Source organism: Phodopus roborovskii, unplaced genomic scaffold (genome assembly GCF_943737965.1).
Source record: "Phodopus roborovskii unplaced genomic scaffold, PHOROB, whole genome shotgun sequence".
Classification (NCBI taxonomy): domain Eukaryota; kingdom Metazoa; phylum Chordata; class Mammalia; order Rodentia; family Cricetidae; genus Phodopus; species Phodopus roborovskii.
The window spans coordinates 5,988,114-6,014,587 of NW_026125052.1; the positions used below are offsets into that span (position 1 = coordinate 5,988,114).

The following is a 26,474-nucleotide window of genomic DNA, read 5'->3' on the forward strand; positions in this document are numbered from 1 at the left end:
CATGAGCCTGTTCCCCACTGCCTGAGGGAGGAAAGCATGATCACGGCTATGGTTGGGCCAAGGAAGCATGCATCACTGGTTTGTGCCCTAAAATGCTAAAGAGAGAGAGAGAGAGAGAGAGAGAGAGAGAGAGAGAGAGAGAGAGAGAGAGAGAGAGAATTCTCACTAAAGATCCCCTCACCCTCCTTTTAGTTCTTGCCATAAAGTCCAGAAAACACAACTGGGCAGGAAAGCATGGTAGGGACTCTCTTGGAATCCCTCTCATGCTTAGGGATTTTTCTCACTTTGTCTTGATAAATCTACTTCTTTTACTTTACTCATTATGCTACTTGCCCATGTTTCTTGTTCTTGAGTGTGTGAGACAGTGAATCAGAAGCCACTGGCTGGGGCAGCTTTGGTGACTGTGATCACCTGGTACCCTAGTTCTTGGAGTTAGGCTCATCAAGAGATAAGAAAGGTAGTATTTTACACACACACACACACACACACACACACACACACACACACACACGTACACGCATGGGCATGTGCGCACAATACCAAAATTGCTTCACAGTTGGCGAATCCTTCACTTTCTGATGGTTGTCAAGGGCACGGAATGGATTGCTTCCCACTGACTCTCATACTGTGCAAAGGCTCATTGAGCAGGACCCTAGGAAACATTTCTTTCACAATGTAACTGTTATTTTTCTTTTGTTGCTACACAGCTAAATGTGCATATTGTCAACATGAGCCACCAGATTAGAATTACAAGTGATTTCTTGGAGTTATACCCAGCCAATTTTAAGGGGCTACAGACAAGTAAGCAATCAAAATGTTGAGTAATTCATACACATACCTAGGATTACTGAAAGCTCTGCTTTGGGAAACAGAACACTGAGATTTAAAAACCCATTAATTGCCAAGACTACAAAACACATTGAAATTTGAAAGGAAGAAAGTTTGGCCTTCTGGTCACTTTAAGGTAAGACCTTTCACATTCAAAAACAGCTGCTTAAAGCAGCTGCTCAGAAAATTGAGTTCCGTAGGTAATAGGTATTTACAGTCTTGAATGTTATCAAGGGTGGACCCTTCCCTTCCTGTCCCAGGAAAGGGAAAGTAGCAAAAATGTTTCTCCTTAGAATGAAAGGGTAACTATGAGTCCAACAGCCAGGTGGAGGGTGGGGTTAACAAGGGATCTGTAGGGGGCCTTTCAAGACAAAGTTCTTTCTATCTGGTAAAGCATGCTCTTTTAAATAGTTTTTTTTTTCCCCTTCAATTTTTTTTTTTAAAATCTGCTCTGTTTTGTCATATCCTGTTTAAAATGTGAGGACCTGAGTTGTATCTCCAGCCCTGGGTTTGGAGATGGTTCCAGATAGGAAGCCACTGAAAATGGTAGGGGCAAGGGCAGGGGATGAGGGATGGGGTGACAGCAGAGAAGGAGTATCTCACTGGTGTCTTTGAAACCTCCTCAGCCTCAGCGAGCAGAGAACCAACAGTTCTAACACAGTTAGCTACATTTGCATTGAAGGGACCAGACCCTCACCCAGCTCTCTGCTTTGGCAGCCATGACAGGCTGAAGAAAAGACCTGGCAAGACAAAGGCCCCTGACTCAGCAGGAGCTGCCCTACTCACTAGGAGGTCAGATACCCTCCATGTGGCAAGGAATCAATTAGAAGTTAGCTAGCAGGCTCTTGGCTTGCTTTATGGTAAAAGTATCATCACAGTGACATGCAGGGCATAGCCCTGGGAGGGCCTACAGGCCATAACAACCAGTGGAGCAACCAACACAGGACTGGTAGTCCAAAGCCCAGAAGCACACCAATCCTGAGACTGTTGTGTACCCCTTGCTCTGCCCAATAAATTCCCACCCCCTCTGCCTCCTGGCTTCTTGGGGTCCTTTCTCACTCTGCCTGCTGTGATGAACGAATGAAGGGCCCCGAGTTAAGGCAGTTAACCCATTAACAATAAAAGACTCATTGCTTTTGCATCGGAATAGGTGATTTGGGGGTTCAGAATTTGGGCACAACACTATGAAGGTTGCTGATGTACAGACAATATTCCTATTCCGGCCACAGGCCACAGCAGACCACCCTGAATGTCAGAGCTATGACAACACCCTATACAAAAGGACCCTGACTGGTAACCAGAAGCCTATACTCAGAATTCCTCAGGAATCTTGTGAGGCAGGTTTCTGTTTACCAAGAAAGCCACTACCTCCCTTTATCTGCTCCCAACTGGCCAATTGGCCCAGGAAAGCTGATCCAGCTCCCAAACAGCTCAGACAGCTTGTGTTAGGTTGAAGACTCCCACCCTGAAGATTGTCTTGTAAAACCTGCTGCCTTTCCCACCAAATGGCTAGCTTCTGTTCTTAGAGGCAGACAGGCAGTTTTTTTTCCCACAATAAACTTTTCTTTCTACCCACAAAGTGGTCCAGTTTGGTGGTTTCAATGCTCCACAACTTAATTCCTTTTATGCAGACATATTTTCAAATAAAAAGGTTTAGTAATGAACCATGCTTAAGGACTGGATGTGTGTGGCCTAAGTGTGGGCTTACCTCTTTCCCAGATAATTTCGAAGAATTTCATAAGTCTTTTAAGTTTTATTTACAGTAATCTTACTGAACAACCATGGAACCTAAGATGTTACCCTATCAGATAGTACCTGGTGAGGCTTAAGGACCACCCTGCTATCTCACTTAATTTCCTTATCAACCCTTTAAGAAAACTTCAAATCCCACCAGAATTAGATGCATGATTATTATAAAGACAACTATAACTCGCCTTTGAGAAGAACATCCATGTCCGTGTGTGTGTGTGTGTGTGTGTGTGTGTGTGTGTGTGTGTGTGTGTATGTGTTATTCTCTTATTGAGTTTGTCCTTTTTTCTATTAAGCCTTATGTTTAAATTGAAGTTAAGATGCCTTTGAATAAACTCTAACTCCCTTTCATGCTGGCTGGTCTTGAAATTCATTTCTGTGGGAACTCAAGGAACCAGGTTTACGTGAGTGGGGAGCCCTATAGAAAAGAGAGATCTTTCAGTTGCTATAGACCACAGTGTGAGCTGTGTCTTCAGCCTGTGCCCCTTTGCCACTGTCATGGCATTCTAACCTTCCCTCTAAACCCTAAGAAGAACATCTGGTAAAGAACAAAAATCTATCAATATCTCTTAAAGAGTTGACCCAAATGGACCAGTCAATCTACTGGTCAGGAAACCCCTGTCTGTTTCAGAGACTTTAGAAAACAGCATATAATCTATTGCAGGACCAGGTGACACAGAGTCCCTGGTAGGCAGATGGATAGGCAGAGGGACCCTGACTAGCTAATAAAGATGGCAGACTTCTAAGATGGCCAACTTCTTCCTCATCTTCTAACCTGAGGGAAACATCTGGCAGGCTTTTTCACCTTCTAGTAGGGCTGTCCTGATGATGAACCAGCTCAACAAGTTCTGGATCAGGTGTATTTACACCAAAGATGTGAGCCTCTCAATCACCTTGTCTTTTGCTTCAACGTGGCCAAAAGTAAATTAAGGGAGGAAGATGCCTCAAAGACCCCTAAATACCCCAGTCCACAAGGAGAGTGGGTTTTCGGGCTTTGAAGAAAAGCTTTCTTTTGGTGTGCCTGCTGTATTATGTGTTTCTTCACCTCCAATAAAAGCCTCTCCTTAGCCACTGACTCTGTCTGTATATTGTGTTTGAGATTCTTCCTTTGCTAACTATTGTGCTCCACATTTTTCCTGTCTTTTAATGCTTTAGCTGCCAGAGAAAAATTAACCTGATCCAGATCTATAGATGGTAACACTGCCTAACTCTGTCCCTTGCTTGTTCTCATATTTGAGAGTGTCTCATTCTTATACATCATATACATTTGTATGTTAATATAACACATTCTGTCTGTTGCCCGTATTTTATTCAGTGTCTTAACTGCAATAACTTGAGGATGGGGTAACTCTTCTCATTTTAGCTTTCTTACTTTTTCATATTTTGGGTATTGACACATTTTCTCTGAAATGAGCATTCCCCCTCCCCTTTTCTGGATTTTTCCAGCATCCCACTGAAAAAAAGACACAAACACCGAAAGTGTTGTTAACACATGAGAGAGAAGATTGCTTCAGAAGGTAAGAGCGCAGAAACAAAGGTTGCGATCAATCACTGGTAGAAACAACTCAAAGGCTTCCTGGGAGGCTGTAGGTAATAAGATCTGCTCACAATAGCATCTGCTGAATACTGGAGAGGTACAACTAAAATGTGATCTCACAAGGAATGTGAAATCCAATAAATTATATTAAAATGCATTTGAAGGCCTTCTGCACAGAACAGCATGTAACCCAAGTAAGCAGTCAAAGAGCAAGGATTTCTCCATTCTTTCTCATCATTGCCTAGTGCATCCCAGTAGATGAATGTAGTGCAGAACAAGCTGCCACTAGAGATGAACATGCTCATCTTGGGAGAATACCATATACTTAAGGAGATAAAATGCCATCAGGCCTCCTGAGCCACTGAACATCAAACTTCTAACTGATTAGTATCTTACATATTTTTTTTTCTTCAAGGGAAACCCACTATTGAGCTAACTATACATATTTATTTAGCAACGGAGACTTCACATTTGGTTTATAGTCTATCATTTGTAAGTTGATTTAGCAGGAGTCCATCCTTCTGTGTCTATTTCCCCATTGAAATGCACCAGAAATCAATTTTCTAAGCTTGTAAAGGCATCAGATTTAAGTTCCTAGAGGTTGCCCTCTTGTGAGTTGAAGCTGGGGATGGCCATAGTATATTACTTTGAGTCAATGAGACAGTTTCTTCTGGGCATGTGATTGGGTATCAACCACCTTATGACAAACATGCTAGTGACTGGGCACAGGTCAAGTGGATAAAGGCACTTTTATATTCTATGTGCTAGGGACACATTCGTACTTCATATTGCAGAAAGAAATATGTAAGTATATATTGTAAATACTTCATTAGCTATACACTGCTAATGGTGCATTTGCTCTGAGTCAATCCTATCCAAGGTGATACCTTTGGGTGAGTCAAAGCTCAGTGGCATTGGAAGTATGCAAAACAGGATTTCTAAAGAGATGATTATGAGGGGAAAGTTCAAGAACTATAAAAGTGTCAGCATCATTAATCTGAAAGACAAAGCAGAATACTTGACCAGGGAGATAAGACTAGACTTCCGAATGATTGACTGCTTTTGTTTCCACTTTCTATGAAGCTTACTAGCTAAAGATGAGAAAAGGTAGACCTCTGAGATATTCATCCATTGCCTTTTCAGATCACTGGCTTTCTGATGACTTCTGAATAAAGCAAGTGCTGAAATTCTGAATAAAGCAAAACCTGAAAATGCAGTTGCTGCTTCTGCTCATGGGTGTTTTTGATGACAAGCAGAATGGATTCTAGTGCTCTGGTTATGCCATGAAATGTATTCCTGCAGGGTTACTATCTCTGTGTTTTTCTTGCCTCCACTGGGTCCTATGGGCAGAATCATCATCTACTTGTAATCCTAGCCCTTGAAAGGCAGAGGCAGGAAGACCATAAAATTGTGTCCAAATCAAAACAAGATAAGAAACAAACTAACTTCTAAAATAAAGTACAGAGAAAATACCATCCTATAGAGCACCAAAGAAGAGAAACAAACACACAACAGAAAAAAAACCAAAAAACAAACAAACAAACAAAAAAAACATTTAAATGATAGCAAACTATAAATGTCATGACCTTTTGTAATGTTTACTAGCAACCCATTTGTAGCTTGTATTTGCATGCATGTGTGTATGTGGGCATGTATGTGTGGAGGTCAGAGGACAAGCTCAGGTGCTGGCTCTTGCCTTCTACCTTGTTTGAGACCGTCTTTGTTTAACACCACTGTGTACACCAGGCTGGTTTACCTGTGAGCTTCCAGTCTCCTTCCTCAATGTATGCGTGCAGGTCTTACAGATGTTAGCTACTGTGTCTGGCTCTCTGTGTGGGTTCTGGGGAATTGAAATCGAGTCCTCATGCCTCACTCACTTCATCTTCCCAGCATACTCAGCATGCTTTTAAACACAAAACTTGTCAATGATCTTGCTGCTCATCAGTGGAATGGATAATGAAATGAGTAGTATCATACTGCCATATAATCTGTTCTGAAGTTAAGGCAGCAAATTGCAACCACCTGCCCATTTGGGTTAACCTCAGAAACACAGAAATTTATGGCACCTATAATTGGATAGTATTTGTGAAGTCCTAAAAACTATGATGAGATGGTGGCTGATGCTCATGATTAAGTTTGGATGAACACACAGGATTGTGCGTGCATTTCTTTTTTAAGAATGGCAGAGAACAGGATGGAAAAAAAGGGCATATGAAGCTCAGATATACTTATAACAACTTATGTCTTTAAAAGACTATTTAAAATGAAATTATATTTGAGGAGATGATTCAATTGATAGGAATGCATACTACACAAGCATGAGGATCCAAGTTCAAATGCCTAGACCCCATGTAAAAGGCCAGGCATGGCTGTGTTGTGCTTGTAAACCCAGCACAATGGGATGTGAGGGAGTGAGGGGTAAAAACAGGATTGTTGGGGCTTTCTGGATGCTAGCCTAGTTCCAGGTTCAGGGAGAGACCCTGTCTCAAAGTAAGCTTGCAGGAAGATACCAGATGTCCTCCTGTGGCCTCTGCATGTGTGCTTACCTGACTACATATGTGCATACCCCCCCACACACACAATGAAGCCAAATCCTGAGGTGTTGGTTAATTTCATGATAGATATTCAATATTATTTTTCTCCTTCTACCAACCCACTGTCATCACTAAGATACAGTTTCACTATGTAGACAAGGCTGGATTCCAACTCTAAATCATCCTGCCTCCAATTCCCACTTTGAGCTTACAAAGTATATGCTACCAGCCTAGTTAGAATGTTTTCTCTCTTTATTTTATTCTGTTGTGGTGCTGGGATGGAACCCAAGTCCTTGGCGTTGATAGGCAATTTCTCTTACTACTGAGCATACATTCTCAGCCAGCACTGTCTGTTTCTGATGAAGGAGTTCACAGATACTATACTGAAAGGTTAATACTGCGTCTGTCTTCTTAATGCTCCACAGTGTGTACACTGACTTGGTGTGTAGTTCTTGTTGTCTGGACATTCCATCCTGTCCTTCCTGCCATCCCAATGAAGCTACAGCTAAGGTTGTCAGAGGTGTTTCCTTCTGAGGACATGTTATCTGGGGCAAAGAGCTGACCCACAAAGATTTCATTCACTTGAGTTTGTAAGTTATGGGGATTTCCTGAGAGGGAAGGGAAACTTAAATGCCCACAAGCTTATATGCCATCTGGGCTTTTATGCAGTCAGTGGATTGACCCATGCACTTTCAGAGATCTCTTAAGGATGCAGTTCTCCATCTCTAATGGAGCATCACCATCCAGGTAATGCACTGTACGGTACACTGTTCAGCATTTTTGGATACACTGAATATTAGCCTTGTGGGGATTCTTTTTCCATTCTCCATTAATCTTTGCTTAAAGCCCTTGTACTCTAAAACACTAGAAGAGATACAATGATACAATCTTTCAGTCACTAATTGGCAGTGAAGAGGAAAACCATTTTCATGGTAAGACAGTGAGACATAGCACATTGATCTTTGACTGAATTCTAAACCAGGTTTTAAGAAAAGTGATTATTAGGCCAGAGACACAACAATAGCAACAACTTGTAAGTAGCAACAATCTTCAGGCTCTTCTTCCCACTGTTATGGAAAGTGGAAAGACCAGTGTTATGCTAGGGAGGCTTTGTAAAAGGAGCGATTGTTTGTGTTTTTAGGAATGTGTAAGCTATTTGCTAGGCACAGACATTCTAAGAGGATAAGTTATATAGGACAGTTACATAACTTGTATTAAGAACAAAGGAAGAAATACTCAAAATTCATCACTTTCTAACTGTTTTTGCTACATTTTGTTGTTTCCCAGGTGCTTTATCTGTATGCTGTAATGCACTATAAGGTGTGTTATTGTATCTCTCCCTAACTCTGCATTTAGTAACATGTTATTTCAATTGTCCAAACAGGAGTGCTCATTAATTAATTAACCATTTAATTTTCTGGGGCTTGGTGCCTAAACTGAGGGCCTTGTGCTTGCTAAACAAGTGTGTTACTACTGAGCTAAGCCCCCAGCTCCTTGAAGGAGCATTTAGTCCATAAAGATCAGCAAATAGTACAGATGAGGTTTGCTTTGCTTTCTGATTGTCTAGATTAAGTTATAAGTACAATTCCAATGATTCAGATTAACCAAAAAGGAAGGCTCTGCCTACAGGGATCCTAGTATGAACTGCATAGAATTTGAAGAAATATTCAGTTGTAGTAAAGACCTGGTGTCCTGCTGAACACAGAATGTGCTCGCAATGCTGGGGCTGAGAGTGTCCTTGACATACTCCCTTGTTTCCCTTCAGCCTTAGTCATGAGCACGAGCAGAAATATCAACTGTTTACATGGAAACTATATTCATCCATCCATTTCAGCCTTAGGGTGGCTACAGATAGGAGCGTTCAATACAAAACAGTAGCAGAGTCATGTGAGAACCAGTTAGCTATAGGAAGGTATAATACTGTACTCCATATTTTATTATTATTTGTAAAGTGTGTATTATATGTCCATCATATCAGTAAGACTTACAATAAGTACAACACATATGGGTACATACATGCACATACAAGTACGTGTTTGTGTGTGTGTGTGTGTGCGCGCACGCGTGCATGCAAGATTTCCTTGCCAGCCACTGCACAATTCTGTATCATTTTCAGAAGCTGTGTGGGAAGATCATATTGAAATTGCATAGGAAATGGGGCTGCTGTGGAGAGAATATCACAAGCCAGTAGTATCTTGGTGATTCTGGAGAACTGAGCATGCTTATGGGAAGAGGTAAATGAAGATGAAAGCAGAATTGGGGGGGGGGTTGCAGTGCATGTAGCAATAGGGAGGAGGAGAAGTATGGTGGCTTGAAAGGGATTTGTCCCTAGTAGGCTCAGGTATTTAAACGCTTGGTCTTCTGTTAATGGCAGTGTTTGGAGAAGTTATGGAAACTTGGGGGGAGGGGGAGCCTTGCTGGAAGAAGTACATCACCAAGGCAGGTTTTGAGAATTTATAGCCTTGCCCGTTTCTAGTTTTGGCCTCCTGCATGTAGCTGATCATGTGATCTCTCAGTCTCCCGCTTGGGCAGCCTGCCACCCTGCCTCTCTTGCATTGTAGGTTCTCCCTCTGGAACTGTAAGCCAAAATAAAGCCTTTCTTTCTTAAGTTGCCTTGGTCATGGTGTTTTTTATCACAGAAACAAAACGGAAAGAATATATGAGGATCGAGCTGTCGCCACAAGGGATGTGGGAGACCATCTTGAGATACTCTGCTGAAGAACAAAATATTGTTCTTTCTCAAGGGCTTTTGTAAGCGTTGAGCATGTTTTTCATCTCTTTAGATGTTTCCATTGCACTGTCATTTTGATTATGGAATGATTATTTGGGATTATTATGGGGTGCTGTGAACACGGTATACCCAGTTGTCTTTGTTGCTGTTTACACAGGGGGATGACATCATGAGAAAAAAACAAAAGCAAAAACAGTGAGACTCTTGACTATTGACTATTGCTTTCCTGTTACTCACGGTTTCCTGTATGCTTTCCATGGATCCATCATTATAAAGTCATGTTCTCACATCAGCAACAGATTCAGAGACAAAGCACACAGCTGACAATGTCTAATGTGGTTATAACCAAGTGACCTAGAGTCAGCTTTAGTAGAGAAGATTGCCATGTATTAGCAGATAAGCATAAAGCTAGCCGTTTAGTTTCTACAGGGCATGGCTATCAGGATATCAACCTACAGATCGGTGTCTATTGGAGTTGGAGAGCTGCCTGTGTTAGAATTTGCTGATGGGTTTCAGGAAAGCATTCAGTCAACATCAGGTTGTGCAAGAGAATGCCACAGGCGTTTTCAGGGGAGACAAAGATGAATAAAATATGGGTCTACCTTGGAGAATCTCAAAATCCAAATGTCCCTTCTTTATCAGTCTCAAGTGAAGTCAAGAGGCAAATCAAACTGATACAGGGATTTAAAGAAGTCAAAAATCAAAGGCTCTGTTGGTTCTTAGGGATAGTCTGAGGCTGAGATGTGTCCCTGGGATCCAGGTAAAGGTCCCATGTTACATACAGAATACCATGTGCAGAAAGAAGTGTAGGCAAAGCCAGGCAGCTTAGATGTGGCCTCCTAAGGCCTCTGGGTTAACCTTGGGGCCTAGAATGCTGTTAAATGTTTGGATGTACTCCATGCTAGACGAATAGAAATCTTGCACCTGGGATGAAAGATCGTTTCCTTTTGTTTTCTTGGAACTCTGTAAAGCCAGCTTCTCAACAGTATCTTTTTATTTCAGGCTGTAACATTTTAAGGCAGACATTGAAAAGGGAGCTTGGGCAAACGGAAAAGGTTCACTCACCCAGGCCTTTGAGGATGGCTAAAGGAATTGGGGACATTTAAGTCTGGACAAGGAAGACTCTGAGAGTATGGGAGATTAAATTCCAAAATATCTGCAGGGTTGTCATGTGGGAAGAATGGATTTTTCTACGCTGATCCATGAAGGCAAAGGCAACACAAATGATGTGGCGTCATAGGGAAGTGACCTCAGGTTAGTAAAAGACAGGTAGGGAAGCTGTTTCAAAAGAGGGCCAGGGTGCCATGTAAGAGGAAAGGAAGGGTGGTTCCTATAGGGGTGTTTTTAACCTCTTAGGTTGGGCTATTGCACCTTTTGACAAGGAATGTGTCTTCTCAAATTAAAACCCTACAATTTTGCAATTAGTCCATAACAAGAATGATTTGCTAGCCCTTGGAAATACACATACAGTTAGGTTGTATTTTCTCTAAGGCAGAACTCAGGGATAGTAATTAACATAAAAATAGCAATTACCTTTAAATTCCTTAGAAACATGGAAAAACAATGGCTTTTTAGGACTCGACCAGGTTAGAAATAGATGCCTTTAGTTTTAGATCTCTGCTGAACAACGAGAGGCCATGAGCAGTGAGAATCCACTGTGTGGAGCCCTGGAGACTAATGTGAGATAAAGAAAGAAGGGAAGGTCTAGAAGGTGACTGAAAATGCAACCTCAGGTTCTTCCGTTTTGCACCTAGCAACTATGAGAAAGCAGCTGGAGGGAGCCAAGCCTTTGCCGGGGCAGTGAATAAAGATGGAACAAATAACTCGGCCTAGATAGATGCCCTATTGTTATTACTTTACACTACAGACCTGCAAAGGCCACTACAACCACCACTAGACAGGTGATGCAAAGGCCATCCCAATACAGCTGAGAAAGCAGACTCTGGAACCTGTGAGCTGATTCACACAAAGCAAGTGGTAAGCATGCAGCTACACCCAGAATTATCCAAAGAGGCCAGCAGGAGCCTGTGGGGGTAGGCCAAAACTTCCCTCGACCTGGTTAATACAAAGAGGAGGAAGAGGAGGAGGAGGAAGGGGAAGAGGATAAAGGAGGAGGAAGAGGGGGATGGGGGAAAGACTGATGCTTAGTCCAGACAAACTTCAAGGGGATTTGGTGGGGGGGGGATCCTTGCCCAATCAATGAAAGCCCCCAATCCTAGGCCCACAGTTTATTAAAAGTCACTTCTTCCCCTGAACCACTGACTTCCACCATTCTAGAACATTCTTTCTGACTTCTTTCATTAACATTTCCTTCTTTTCACTGGAGCAGACAGAGCTCTGGGGAATCTCCGCCCTCCCCCATCACCTCAGCCCCACCAATGGGGCATTGAATGAGAGCCAGGGTGTTGTCTGCAAAGAGAAATTGCAAAACCACAAATAGCAGAAAATCCAGACTGCCAAAAAAACCGAAAGGAACACACAATATGGCCATGCCTCTTAAAAAGCAATTGCGCATTTTACAGGCCTCTGGGTAGTTCAGGTTTGCTTGGCAACTTTCTCACCCATACCACCCAGACAGAAGACAGTGCTGTGCTCCCTCGGAGGCAGTGGTCTTGGAGACTGTGGGTCGTTGAAGGAGAAGGCTAGGGCTTGGCAGGATCCTTTTTTCCTCTGATTCTATAGTGTTGACTTTCAGGCCCCAAGTTTGTCACCCGAATGTCAGGGACCCCAGGAAAAACAGACTCAAGAAACCAAACCAAATCGAACCAACCAACCAACCAAACAAACAAACAAACAAACAAAAACCTTATTCAAATCCATTACTCATCCAATGTACTTTTAGATGCCCCAACCAACTTAATCTTTTGCAATTAGAGTAACAATCTTTGAAACAGTCAGCAAAAGTCATCCTCCTCCTTCTTCTTTGAAATCCCATAATAAAAAAACTTAGAAAGTAATGCTGGAAATGGTTTCTGAATCATATCACCCTCAGGCGAAGTGAAATGGACTTAGCTGTGAGAACTCTGATTTTCAACACCCCCGCTACACACACACACACACACACACACACACACACACACACACACACACACACACACCCTCTCCCAGTATCCTTCCTTGGCCTTGCCTTGTTTTCCCATGGGGCATTTCTTCCTGATTTGGTTAAGCTGTCTTCCTTCAGTGAAGTTGGTATTTATTCCATGTTCTGTCCACATTTCTAAAACCCCGTAAATGGAGCACTGATTGTGTGTGTGTGGGGGGGTGTGGGCAGGAAGAGAGATGGTTGTAATATCACTTGGTTGTATGTCTGGCCCTTGTGCTCCAGAGATGCTGATGACTGTGACCCATATCCTATAATCAGTGACTGGTGATATATATGTATGAATGCATACACACACACACACACACACACACACACACACACACACACATATAAGATTTATTTTATGTGTATGAGTACTTTGCCTGTGTGCATATATGTCTGTATAAAATGCACATACCCAGTTCCCACTGGATCCTGTGGAACTGGAGTTACAGATAACTATGAACTGCCACATGGGTTCTGAGTGCTAAACCCTGGTCCACTGCAAGGGCAGCCAGTGCTCTGAACTGCTGGCAATCTCTCCAGCCCCAGCCTAATGGTTTTAATGCATTTCTGCGACTCCCTGGGTAAGATTGGCCTTCTTCCGGTCACTCAGAGAAGACATGGGCATTTGAAAAGACCACTTTTATCTAGATAGAATGAAAGTCCGGTGCCATTTTCACCTTGGAATTCTTACTAGCAAACTAGGTCATTGTGCATTGTGCATGATCACTATTTGCAACTTCGGGTGGTGAATCTGCCAATTCCTTGCCCTCCTTCTGAACAGCAGTCAATAAGGAAGGGGTGCTTTAATTGAAACCTTGATAAGGGTAATGGTTATCATTGATATGCTTACATTTGCAGGTAATAGTTGTTGAATATGCTGCTTTAAGTTGCCTTTCGTTGGAGCTGGAGAGGTGGCTCAGTGGTTAGAAGACATGCTGCTCTCTAGAAGATAGGAGTTTGGGTTCCAGAACCCAACCACCTGTAACTCCAGCTCCAGGGGACCAGCGGCCTCCTCCCCCATCCTCCATGAGCACTTGCCTACATGCACTCTCCCTAACTCACTCATAATCAATAAATAAAAATAAATCTGAGAAAATACTTAATTTGGTGTTAGAGAGATGGCTCAGCAGTCACAAGCATGTAATGCTTTTGCAGAGGACCCAAGTGGGCTCTCAGCACCTACATCTGGTGGCTACCAACCACCTGTTGTAACTCCAGCTTCACAGGGTTTGAACTTCTCTTCTGATCTCCATGGGCACCTGCATGCATGTACACACAACTCCCTCCCCCATAGTTATATACAAAAGCAATTAAAAATAGAACGAAACCTTTGAAAATTAAATTGCCCTTCACCTAATATTTACCATGAACACTTGAGAACTACATTTTAGGATTTAATATTAAATGACTAAAAATACTGGTGGAACTAACCTGGCAGTGACTTATGCTAAAGAGATATTAAATATGAACACACAGAAAAATAACCACAAGGCTGTTTCCCCTGAAAATGAGCTCCGTGTTCTAACCAGAGAAAACTGACAAAAGCAAACATCTGTACGAAGTAACAAGCTCATGACAACACACAAAAAGGAGGCCTTCTCATGAGGAGCTAATGTGACTTTATTGGCAAAAGCCACTTAAACTATTCCTAACACGCAGGTATCTTGATAATGCATTCCAGACCAAACCAATAGAACACGGAGCCTGGCATTTAGAGCGTCTGGTGAATGCATAACACTTGGACATGCAGTTTGAATGATTCTGAGAATGAATGTCTCTTGTTGCTGATGTTGGAATATTTAGTGGCATGCAGTGGGATCAATTTGTTGGAGAGGGCAAACACAAAGACATCACCCTGGGAAGTCAGGATAAACTAAGTTTTCCTTGCAGTTCAGCTGAACATTGTCTCAGGGACTGAATGATCTAAGGGGATTTTATTAGAATATGTGTGTGGCATGCAGAATCCCAGTGAGACTGTGGGATTCTGACAGGTCTAAGAATGCCTAGTTAAATGTGTCAATGGCTACTGAGGTGCACCCCTTATTGGAAATTCTATATAAACCAGGAGCTGCAAATGGCTGGCTCACCCTTACACCCCGTGGTTGTTTTTCTCATGACCACTTGTCTTCACTGACAAGTAACTCATTACTTGTGAATACAGTCTTCATCTTGAACCTAAATCAGTTCTCTGCCTTTTGAACTTATGTGTTATTTTATTGTTCCAGAGATAGACCAGCTTTTCATAAAAACATACTGAGATATGTATTCACATACTAATATTAAAGGCAAAACTGTGAAATGCCTCTCTCCTCCAAACACAGACCCTTGGCAATTGTATCTGGTATACCAGAAGAGCAGCTGTTTGGACTGTGGAATAGACACTATACAAAAGAGAAGAAAATGTAATACACAGGAGATTTGTTCCAGAGATAACACAGGTTTACAGAGTGGCCACAATGTAGCAGACAGGGGAAGGGAATTACTGAGGCAACTACCATGCAGCTGAACAGGGAGGGGCCTGTGAACCCATGGTGAGAACTGACTGGGAAAAGAGAAATAAATTAGCCACGTGAGACGTGATGAATATTCAGATGTTTGATGTCATTAAGCCGTAATATTACAATGAATATGCATAATGACCCTCTATGCTTTTATTTAGATTTTTTTTTTAGAATCAATATTCTTATAGCCACAACCAGCTTTCAATTTGCTTCCCAAACCATTTCAAAAATGCTTCCATGGTGTTACATGAATCAGTCTTGTGAAACGTTGGCTTCAAACTGTGACCAAATCTGGTTGCACAAGGCTTTAATAATGCATGGGTAGGAGATGGGAACCTTAAAGACGAGAAGGTTTTAGGGATGACAGCTGAGAAGTAGAAATTATTAAAGGAGGAAATGTACTTACATTTTACTGCAAGTGAAATGTCTGTCTTTGAAGGGTAGCCTCTGTAATAAAGGGAGAAGAAATATGTTTAAGAAACTGTACAACTAATTCAAGTGGGGGGAAATCACATTGAATTGCTTTGAAGGTATAAGCACTGATGGAAAACTAATGAGGGCTCTAAAGATGAAAACTTATTTATCAGGAGACCTTCCTCAGGGGGAACCCACAGAGGAGGAGGTATTTAAGTCAAACCTTGCATACTCAGTTTGCAGCTCCTAAGCATCCTTGAGTGCTGATGTTAACTCTGCCTCCCAGGACAAATTCTGCAGGAGGGACTAGGAGGCATCTGGTTGAGTTGGTCACCAGCTGAGACTCAGCGGTCTCTTGCTTCTGGTTCATATTGACATTCTACCTTGTTTTTGAAGGCCCAGTTCTGACACATTGTTCCATTAAGAGAAAGGCCTCCAAAAAAAATTATAATTTTCTCAATTCATGCTTATTGGGATAAGTGGACAGTTTTCTCTTCCAAGAAATAAAAAGCATTTGTGGGGGCCGCTGAAGGGGGACTGCGGTGGATGCCAGGTTTCTTTAAGATGGCAATGAAAAGGGAAAACAATTAAGCTACACATCTGCTTAGAAGAGATTTGCCAAGTGTGCAGGCAATTTGTTCACTGTGGCAGCCCTTTAGACACTTCTGGTTGCTTCCAAGTCTATATATATGACAAAACCAGCTTGGTTATATCCAGAGGAGTACTTTGTATTTTTCAGGATAGCAGGTTTTAATGGGTAATGCCATCCATGATCCCCACAGCCCTTTCCCAGTAGGCTCTCTACATTCTGAGTGGATCCAGGACATATCTTAGACTGAGCATCCATGTCATTCAGCAGTCCTAAGACCCTCACAAAGATCCCACCACTGACACTGATCTGGAGACATCTGGTTAGCTACTATGTGAGCAATACATTTCCATGTTCTGCCATTTGTATATCTTCTCTCTCTGTCTCTCTATCTCCGTCTGTGTGTGTGTGGGGGGGTACATACATCTAGTGGTAAGTATTGTAGTACCTATTACCCATGTACACACATACGGAAGCCTGAGGAAGATGTCTAAGACTTCTATTATCTTGTACTTATCTTTCCTGTTTTATTCCCTGGGCACAGGGTCTCTCACTGATAAAGAAGCTTCTATTTTACCCAGTCTGGAAGGCCAGTGAGCTTCTGAGATCTGCCAGGCACACAAGACCATGGCCCAGCTTTTAAATGATTGCTGGATGTTCTCATGCTTGTTGTTACCAGCTGAGCCATCCCCTCAGCCCTGACCCCTGTCATTTTTCTAAGCAGTAGTGTAACTTTAAGAAGCTAATTCAATGCTCAGTGATTGACCAAAAACAACAGTGCTATCTCAAAAGAACTATTGTAAGAGTTAAAATAGAGAGTAAATGTAAAACAGTTACATAAAATAGTGGACACTATAGTTTGTATCTGGAATGTCCAAGACTAAAAAAACCTCAGATTTTTAATGATTGATCCGAAGCTTGGCACTATTTACAAATGACAGAAGTGAATTCAGGCAGGAGGTCCTAGGTGCCCCAAAAGGAGGCGAGAGAGCTCCGGTCCCTTCCTTTATCTTTCCTTTGCTTCCTGGCCATAAGGAGAATGGTTTTCCTCTATCAAGGCTGTTGTGAGGAGCCCAAAGGAACGAGACAACCAATCATGAACTAAGGCCTCTAAAACTCTGAGCCAAAATAACATTTCTTTTTTTTTTTTTTTTTTTTTTTTGCCTTTGTAAGTTGATTAGAGCAGAGATGTTTGTTACAGTTTCAGAAAGCTAACTAGTGCACTAAAGACTTCTATTACTGTTGTTATTGTTATTAAAAGGTCATGTTGGGAAACCAAATTAAGGAATAGGGCCCAGGAAGGTAGCAATTTAGTTATTCTTACTGGGGTAAGACATTTCCACTATTAGATCTCAGAATTACCCCAAGTTTCTTTTCCAGGCTAGTTTATCAGAGGTTAATTCCTGCCAGCTGATTATAATACAACCAAGATCTACATTAGAATGTCCTTTAATATTTTAGCAAGCCACTTAATCCCTTATTACTTTCCGTGAGGAGAGAGCTCAAAACTGTCAAATTATTAAGCTGCTGACTGAGCATGAAGAATGGGGATAATTGCTGCCTATACAAGCAAGTGTTATATTTTTATTGGCTGAATTTTGTAGATGGGCCCTGTAGTGTAATGTATGTGCCACTAAGTGGAAGAAGTTACAGATGGCCCTCTGTTCCCAGGCTGGCACACACACCCTACCTCTTGTCCTTCTAAATACAAATGTGTATTGAAAATTCAGAAATTTTGTCCTCATGAATTCTTTTGAGGAACTGGTTGCTAAGAAACAAATTTAGAAATCTCACCTACTAAGAAAAGTTTTTACTATTTCCTTAGATAATGGGTTCTTTAGCCATGAAAGTATGAACAAAGAAAATTGTCAGCTCTTTCATAGATTCAATGGACAAGGACCCTTCATTTGGGCAACAATTTCATACAACATCATTGATTACTTTAAACACTATTCAAAGCTGTCCTCAAGAGAGCATTGTGTGGCTACTTAATGTGGTGGTACCAATCATTTTCCTTGTGGTACAAAATAAGTGAACTGAGACTATACAGCTATGCAAAACCTCATCTTTGTTTTTTTGAAGGCTTATTTCCACCACAGAAGGAGGGAATAGAGTGCTCTTAAGATGATGAAGTAACTCATTCACTGACCTGTTGAGTACCACTGTATGCAGAACACATTGCCGACTCATGTATCTCATCACTCATTAAAAAACAAGCAAACAAACAAAACAAAGCAAAAACAAAGAAACCTGTCTGGTTCTAGTTCTAGAGACTACTAGACAGTTTGGAGAGACCCCATAACAGCATGACTCGGAATTACAGTGCTGGCTGGTGATGGAGAAGGTGGGGATCTGGTTTTAAAATAGAAATTCACATGTAATAATGATAGCTAGTAAGAGTCCTGAGTGATTACTGCATCATGAACTCCAGGTTTGGTTCCTACTTCAGAGCAGGAGGGAAGAAGGGAGGTGTGTGTGTGTGTGTGTGTGTGTGTGTGTGTGTGTGTGTGTGTGGTTGGGAGGGGGTATCATATACCAAGCAAAAAGTTGATCATCAAGGCCAAGGGGTCTGGGCAAGAGGAATTGGCTCCTTTGAGGGACTAAGCCCAAGACTGCCATTTGTAATATTTGTCACATACTTCAGAGATTCTAAGACTGTGAATTTGGGGATGAAGTAGCTGTTACCTTCTATGATGAATACTCAACTAATTTTGTCTCTGTTTTATGTTAATTTTATTTATTTGATCAATGCTGTGGTAGGAGTAGTTATTTAAGATTCCATTTATTCCCAGGAGTGCTGGGGACCAATGTTCTTAAATGATTTGGCAGCTCAAGAAAGAATAGACGAACGTTTTATTCAAGGAAAAATATTGCTAATTATCAGATAAGTCTTTATGAATGGTGGGTGCCCTTTGCATTCTGATAAAGTACTCTTTAAATAGAACCTGACATTTCGGTGCTGGGCTGTAGCTCAGTGGTAGACCATTGGCCCAGCATGCACAAAGCCTTACATTCTGACCTAATACTTCCAGAAAAACAAAAACAACCTGAACTTTTTTTTTTTTTTACATTGAAGGCATTGGTATCTGATATTAGAGTTCAAGAGCCTTAGTCTACAGCCTCCTCTGAAGATATTCCAGTCTCTGAGATTCTGCCAAGCAACATGGCGACCTGTAGCCAGTTGATTGACCTATCTAAGTTTAGACGACTTTATTCTTAAAACGGGAATAGGAGTAGCCCTGGACCTCTCCTGGCTGCTGTTTATTGGAAGACTTAATGCATATAAGGAACATAGCAAACATCTGGATCATCCTAAGTGCTTAATACGCCAATAGTTGCAACTCACATTAACAAGCCCCAACTGAGAAGGTACTGTCCAAAGAACTACACCTTCTATGTGGGTGAAAAGCTTCTGCTCTTGTTCCATAAATGGCCATAGACAGGCACCTACCTTCCCAGCCTTGTCTCAGACTTTGGGTCCAGTATTGACATGCCACAGACTCAACTTGAAAACGTCCTGTCAGATTAGTTTCTGAGACTCTTCATACACAGTAGTGTTTTAGTTCGCAGTCCACGCCTCAATCCCTGCTGGTGTTTAATTTTCTAAGCATTTCCAATGGCTTCTCTTATGGCATTGGAATTTGGCTATTTTTCCTCATGGCCTCAGCACTGTGTCCCTGCCCAGACCTGGGTGGGTGTTCCACTGCCTTATAGTGTTTACTTAGAAATGGTTTCTTGTGTTTTGATTTCTTTCTGGATTTTTAATAGTTAAAGTGTTTTTAATTTAAATAAACAATTTTTATTTCAGAAAGTCTGGAAACTATGGAACGCACTAAAGTGAGGAAAAAGAGCTCAGAACAGCACAGGTTTATTTTGATGTATGTAAAGAAGCAAACACTTTACTTGATGATCAGATCTTGTGTCTAAGAGATAGTTATGACTCATGGTACAACCTGGCCATCATTCTTAATGGTCTATGATTATCACAACAAGCATGCACATGTGTTTGGACATGTTCCTCCACACCCCTTTCCATGTGCAAATCGCTATCATTCACATCTTTTCAATGAAAATAAGCTAATGGTATATTATTTCATATGATGTGCTTTTATTCTTTTTAAAAATATGTATTTTAGTTTCAATTATGTATGTATGTGGGTGGGTGAGTATGTGTGAGAATGGACAAGTGTGTGCAGGTAGCTGCAGAGGTCAGGAGAGGGTGTTAGATTCCATGTGGTTGTGTGCCAGCCAGTGTGGGAGCTGGGAACCTAACCCTGGTTCTCTACAAGTGCTCTTATGTGCTGAACCTTCATTTAGTTCCACTTTTATTCCTGTATTATATTTCTTCGTAGACTAGTCCCATTTCTGCCCTTTAATTACATTTTTGTGGTATGTCACTATGTAGTTGTTTAAAATGTGTTATAGGTCTATAATTCTCATACATTCACAGTTATTGTATACCACCAAGGCATTTGGAGTCAACTGATTACACAAGGGACCTGCTATAAAATGGACTGAATTTACACTTTTGTGATGTAACTGATGTGATAGAGCTATGCAAGTCATGTTTTTCCTACATAGAGCAAGATAGACCTTTTCCAAAGGAGGGCCATATGGATTTGTGGGAAATGGTGAGTTTAGGTCAAAGATAGCTAAGCTGGCAATTCTACTCTATTTGAATCTATTTTACAACTTTTAGTATTTGTTCTAAACCCCAGAATGAGGACATATTCTATATTTATGTATCAGAAGAGCCTTGCCAAGCATTTTGAATGAGACGTATGGATTACAATGGCCTTGGTGGCCAGGGACACATCTCTCAGGCCACTGAGATTTCACAGTGAGTTGATGTAGACTAGATGGGACACTCCCTACAAAGAGCAGTATGAACAAAGGCCCCAGAACTTGCACTGGTAACACTAAAGAACATGCAACAATTGGACCAAAGAATGCCATGCAGAAGGACAGTAGAGGTAGAAATAAAGGTGAGCAAGTTAGGACCTCTCAGCCACATGGACCATTAGGCTCAAAGCTTCAGAAGGCATTCAAAGGTTGTTAATATATGGGAGAGATATTGATGGCTTTGTGAGTCCACGGTGGTGGGGATGAGAGGCAGTGGATGCTCACACTGTACAAACCAGAAGCAGAAAAAGCACCTGAAGGATGGGTACCATTTTCAAAGGGCTGCCCCTCGTGAACTACTTCCATCAGGAGGCCCAAACCCCTAAATGCTGGACAGTCTTCAAAATAGTCCCACAAGCTGGGTACCCAGTGTTCACACACAGACATAGTGAAGGCAATTCAATTCAATTGATAACAGGACTTGTGGATTATATGATAATTCTGTTTTTACTTTCTGAGCCTCTATACTGTACTAATGAGCATTTGAAAAGGCAGAGTTGACCTAGACCTTGAAGAGATGCTATAAGAGCTACATTCTACTAGAAAAGAAAGGAAAAGGTGTGGGAATCCTCTAATTAGCTTGTGGTTGGCTGTCCTGGAGGGGAGCAGGTTGGATGGAAGGATGGAGGGCTTTTATTGGTAAGGATGTTGAATATTCAATCCTAAAATTAAACCCTAAGTTATTTATTACCCTGCAGCATATAAGTCCTCCATTGTCCAAGTCCTTAAGCAGGGGCTCACCCAGCTATGGCGTGGGGAAGTTATCTCTAGAATTAACATTTGTTGAGACTAAACTTTTAACTGTTTGTCCAGTCCTTTCCTCCTTATTTTTCATTTTAAATGAAAATTATCCTTGGGAATAGGCTTCTTTGCTTACAATCAGGAGGAAGTTCGACTAACCTGGAGTTTCTATTGTAGGGGATCAAGTAGGCTGCTTTAAACCAGACCCAGATAGAGCTGCACCCAGAGGGCGATCACATTAACAAGAGCTCTCTTCTCACCTGATACCCCTTCAGAGATGGGTAAACTGAGGCATAGGTGCTCACAGGGCTAGGCTTGAGGGACCATCACAGCATGCTGTATAAATCGTATTTCTCGAGTGAGCTAACACTAATCCTCAAAAGGTCCTTATTTTCTGCACCAGGAGCTTCAGGTAATAATCCAGCCGGAAGGAGAAAGGCGACTACAAAAGTGGTCTGCTCTAAGAACGTCTGGAAGTTCCACTCATCAAATCTCTCCTCCGTGACATCATTAAAATAGGATCTGGTTTGGAGTATTTTCAGTTTTCAGACATTTGTTCTATTGTTTCCCTGTCTGTCAGCTGGTGATACAGCCTCCCGAAACCTTTCATGTCCCCTAAGCACTGCTTAAACCATATAATTAAGTGATGGATTTCTTAGGATTAATTATTCAAATATCAAAGTGATGGGTTTGAGTAGGGAATAGGCTATCTTTCTAATCTGTGCTAAATAACATAATCTGGACTGTGTGTGTACACACTAAGCTATCAATTTTAATGAAGCATTGCCTTTGAAGTCACAAGATATTATGAAGACCACATATAAAAAAAAATCTGAAAAGAGGAGAAAAAAAAATAAAAGAAATGGCAATAAAATTCTTTCTCACAAAAGCTGACCTTGATCAGCACTGTTCTAAACAACCTCCACCTGGGGAACAAAGCACTCGCATTCACAGCATGTGAACTCTGGTAAATTTCACTCACTTTCTGCAGTGTTTAGAGGAATGTTCCCCAACATGTGGCTATGCAATAGAGTATGAGCCTTGGGGCATCTCACACAGCAAGATCTGCCTCCCCTGCAGCTTCCCATCCATGCTGCACCTATCACCATTACCTCTGCTTAGGACCAGCCACAGAATTTGGGCATCCTGGTGTCAAAATGAAAAGTGGGATCCCTTGTTCTAAAATGACTCAGATTTTCAAGATATTGACAGCAAAGCATTTAATGAGCCCAAAGAGATGGCGATATCCTAATTGATGGTCTCTGTGCCTGTGCTCAGATGGCAAGCTCTTTTAGTCTAGCATCAGTTCAGAGTAGAGAAACCTGGTTTCCCAGCTTCCACAAAGCTTGCCAGCTTCTGTGTGTCACTGGATACTTCCCAACACTTTGTTAAATTGTTACTCCCAAGCCCACACAATGAAGTAAGGGCAAATGCTCAGTTAGCTTCCCAACCCCCAGCAAATCACAGCACTGTTTGGAAAGCTCTGAGACGTGAAGAATAAGCACAAGAATTCTGGTGTGAAATCTTGACTTTTGGGTTACCTCTCATGACCAGTTAGCAGGGTCTTGCATTGACCTACACATCCAACTCTTTGTATCACTATGTAGCAAGGCTGCCCTTGAACTCCTGTTTCCTTGCCACCTTGGAACTGGGGTTATAGGTGTGGGTCATTATGTCTGGATAAACTTCATCTCTGGCTTGCTTTGGGGACGATAACTTGCAATGAATGTGCTGTTGAGGCCAACAGTCCATTATTTGGACTTCAGGTTGCACAAAGCTCTGAATTCCCCCAAAGGAAAAACCTAGAATCTCAGCTTTGGGCTTCAGCTTAGTGCTAGGGCACAGAGACACCAGCTCTAGTGACTGAACCTGGGCTCTCTTTTTGTCTCCCTTGGAATCGCACAGGCTACACAGAGGGTAGGGTGGAGCAGATGGGGCAAACCTTTTTATATGTGTTGCTCAAACAATCTCATGGTGACTTTTCTTCATAACTCTTGCATCTTAAGTATACGATGATTTCTTAAATCTTTATCTAATTCCAACACAGATTTGAGATTCCCCAACCCAGGTAATGGTAGAGAGAGTGTTAAGCCTCCCAAACCACCATGTTAGGCTTTGACTAAAGCATATGTTTAAGGAGCTGTTATCTTGAAGCACCTGATTCTAGGATAGATTTTCTCTGTGTTGATCAAGACTTGCTGGGTTTAGGATATTGACTTTGGTTTGCACTTAAACATGACCTGTTGGAAAGAGAGACATGAAGGGAGATGCTTATGGAATGGACTCACTTCTCTCCTTGGGAGAAATGTTGATCTCCTGAAGATCGAGGGAAGATATGAACTTGGAAGTTTTACATGCCGTGAAAATGAAAGCTAGAAAAGGGGCATGATTGGGGCCTAAAAAAAAAATCCATAAGAAACCCAGAGAAGATAATGGAAACGAACAGCTTCAGGGTGTACCACATGTGGAGAACTGTTGGGACGTGGTCCCTTAGAGCTACTAAGTTGAGGGACCTGGATGGCTACACAATTCTTCACACAGTTATATAGGCAAGCTAGGAAGGCTAAAATAGAATGCTCTGGAGTTCATCCATTTGGTCAGTGCGACACAGGTTTTGTTGTTGTTTGTTTCTGTAGCATCGAGGCAGGGTTGAAGGGTGTTGTAGGAATTGAATGCAGTCAGCCTTCTCTGGAATATTCAAGAAAATGAGATAACCAATTGTGTGGTTGTAGATCTCTACTGAAGGATTTTGCCCTTGACTGTTAACATGAGACATTGGGCGAAGTCTGAAGCATTTTTAGACTATCATGGTTTGGGGGCTGCCGGACCTACTGAATTCCTATACTGTACTGACCAGAAAAGGACTCCTAACAGTGATCCAGGACAGTGTTGGTACTTCTGAGGTTGAGAGTTCTACTTGCACCAGCTACTTTTCATGTCACTGTCATACAGACAACCTAGAGTAGGAGGGATTTATTTTGTATCATGGATTCAGAGCTGTAAATCCACCATACTGGGGTGGGCTTGGTGGAGCAGAACAGTTTGTTTCATGGAGGGCCTGCAAGCAGAAAAGGGGGGATCCTTATACCCTGCTAGCTTTCTTATATTTCCCTTTGTATTTCGTTCAGAAGGCAGGCCATGGCACCCACAACCCTCTTTGGAAACATCCTCATAGATGCACTCAGAGATGTACCAAGCTCATGTCTGAGGTCACTAAATATAGTCAAGTTGACAATGTAGATTAACCATCCCACAGTCCAAGGGAAGCCTTGATTATGGGTGGAGGTAGATGTGGGCTTGACTGGTTCACTTCTATTTGGAGATGCTGACAAGATTTATTTGAACCATAGTGGGTTTTTGTTTGTTAGTTTGTTTGCAGCTTCTGAAGTGACTGGTGTCACCCGTCTTAACAAAGGAACTCAGATTGCAAAATCAGAAACAGCATCAGGAAGCAAACAGACAGATATGGCTGGAAGTAAAAGGAAAGACTAAGGTGAGATGTCCTGGGATGCAGCCATGAGCATCAGCAGCACATATAGATGAGGTGAGGAACCACAATAGGGCCATATTAGCCCTTTTTAAAAAATGTCAGGATAACTTGAAAGGATGCTGAGAGGAAAATGAATACTGAAGGCATTCACTGCTGCGGTAGGTAGATACCACAGACATGCCACTTCTTGCTATTAATCAAATAGCGTAATAGTCTCAAGGCTTGGGGACTTAAACTCTGAGAACAGTCAAGGTCCGTGGCAAGAGCATGTTTGAGGAAGTGCCAACATGAATCCTATCAGTAAGAGTTTCGCTGTAGCATCTCTTGAATCCGATACTCCCCAGTAAATTCTGAAGCAAAGGAAGGTTCAGAACTGGCTTCACTTGAGTGGTTCTCATACTCAGCTGGGTGCATTGTCAAAATCCAGGAATGTGGACCCCAGTCCAAGTTGTCCTTACAATGAAGCTAGGTGGAGCCTAGGAACCTGCATGTCTAACACACCTCTGGATGAGGCTGCTGCTGCCTGTACAGGGTGTAAAATGCAAGCACTGGAAGGCAGGATTCTGGTGTGGTAATGCTGTGGCTTGAATTTAAAATGCTCCCCATAGGTTCATGTGTCTGAACACTTGGACCCCAGCTGGTGGGCAGTTTGAGAAGCTTGTGGAATCTTTAGGAGGTGGAGCTCTGCTGGTACAAGTGGTTCAATGGGGGCCGGTGTTGGGGTTTCATTGCCTGGCTGCTTCCTATTTGTGTTTTCTGTTTCATGTTGCATGGATGCAACATGAGCTCCTGCCTCCATGACTTCCACCATCCGATGGACTGCATCCCCTTGGAAGCGTAAGCCAAAATAAACATTTTCTCCTTCAAATGCCTTTTGTCTAGATATTTTGTCACATCAACGAGAAAGTAACTAAGTCAAGGAGGCAGAGATGGGCAATTCCAAAGCAAAACAGAGATTTGGGGAAGAGATACTGGATCCTTTTAAAGAACCTGTCATTGGTTCAGCACTTGGTACAGGGGTCAAACTAAACCGGAATGGAAGAGGATGAGAATGTGTGGCAAAGGACTGAGCCACAAAAGACCCAAAGAAAGGAAACACCACTAAGATGTCTCAAATTTGCAAAATTAAGGAAGAACAGAATCATAAAAATAATTGACATAAATTGCAGAAATTTCTCATTTATGCCAATTATATTTTTTATTCTGAGAGAAGGCAGGAGGCCGGGGGTGGGGGGGGAGAGAATGTACAAGTCTGCCTACCTCTTTGTCCCAAGGATCATAGTTTTGTTGGATCACAATTGCTATGCTCCATGGTCTATGCTTTCAGGTTACAAGTAGGGCATCCTTATGAAATTGCAGTAAATAATACA

General features: G+C 41.9%; 1 protein-coding gene across 6 annotated transcripts in view; it reads right to left on the bottom strand.

Annotated features, from left to right (window-relative positions):
• Positions 1-26,474, bottom strand: part of Ankfn1 (ankyrin repeat and fibronectin type III domain containing 1) — a 369,637-nt gene that overhangs the window by 209,106 nt on the left and 134,057 nt on the right. For all 6 annotated transcript variants that reach the window (XM_051192277.1, XM_051192194.1, XM_051192357.1 and 3 more), the window contains one exon: positions 15,375-15,415. The gene's annotated coding sequence lies outside the window, so the exon portion shown is untranslated. The remainder of the gene's footprint in view (positions 1-15,374; positions 15,416-26,474) is intronic.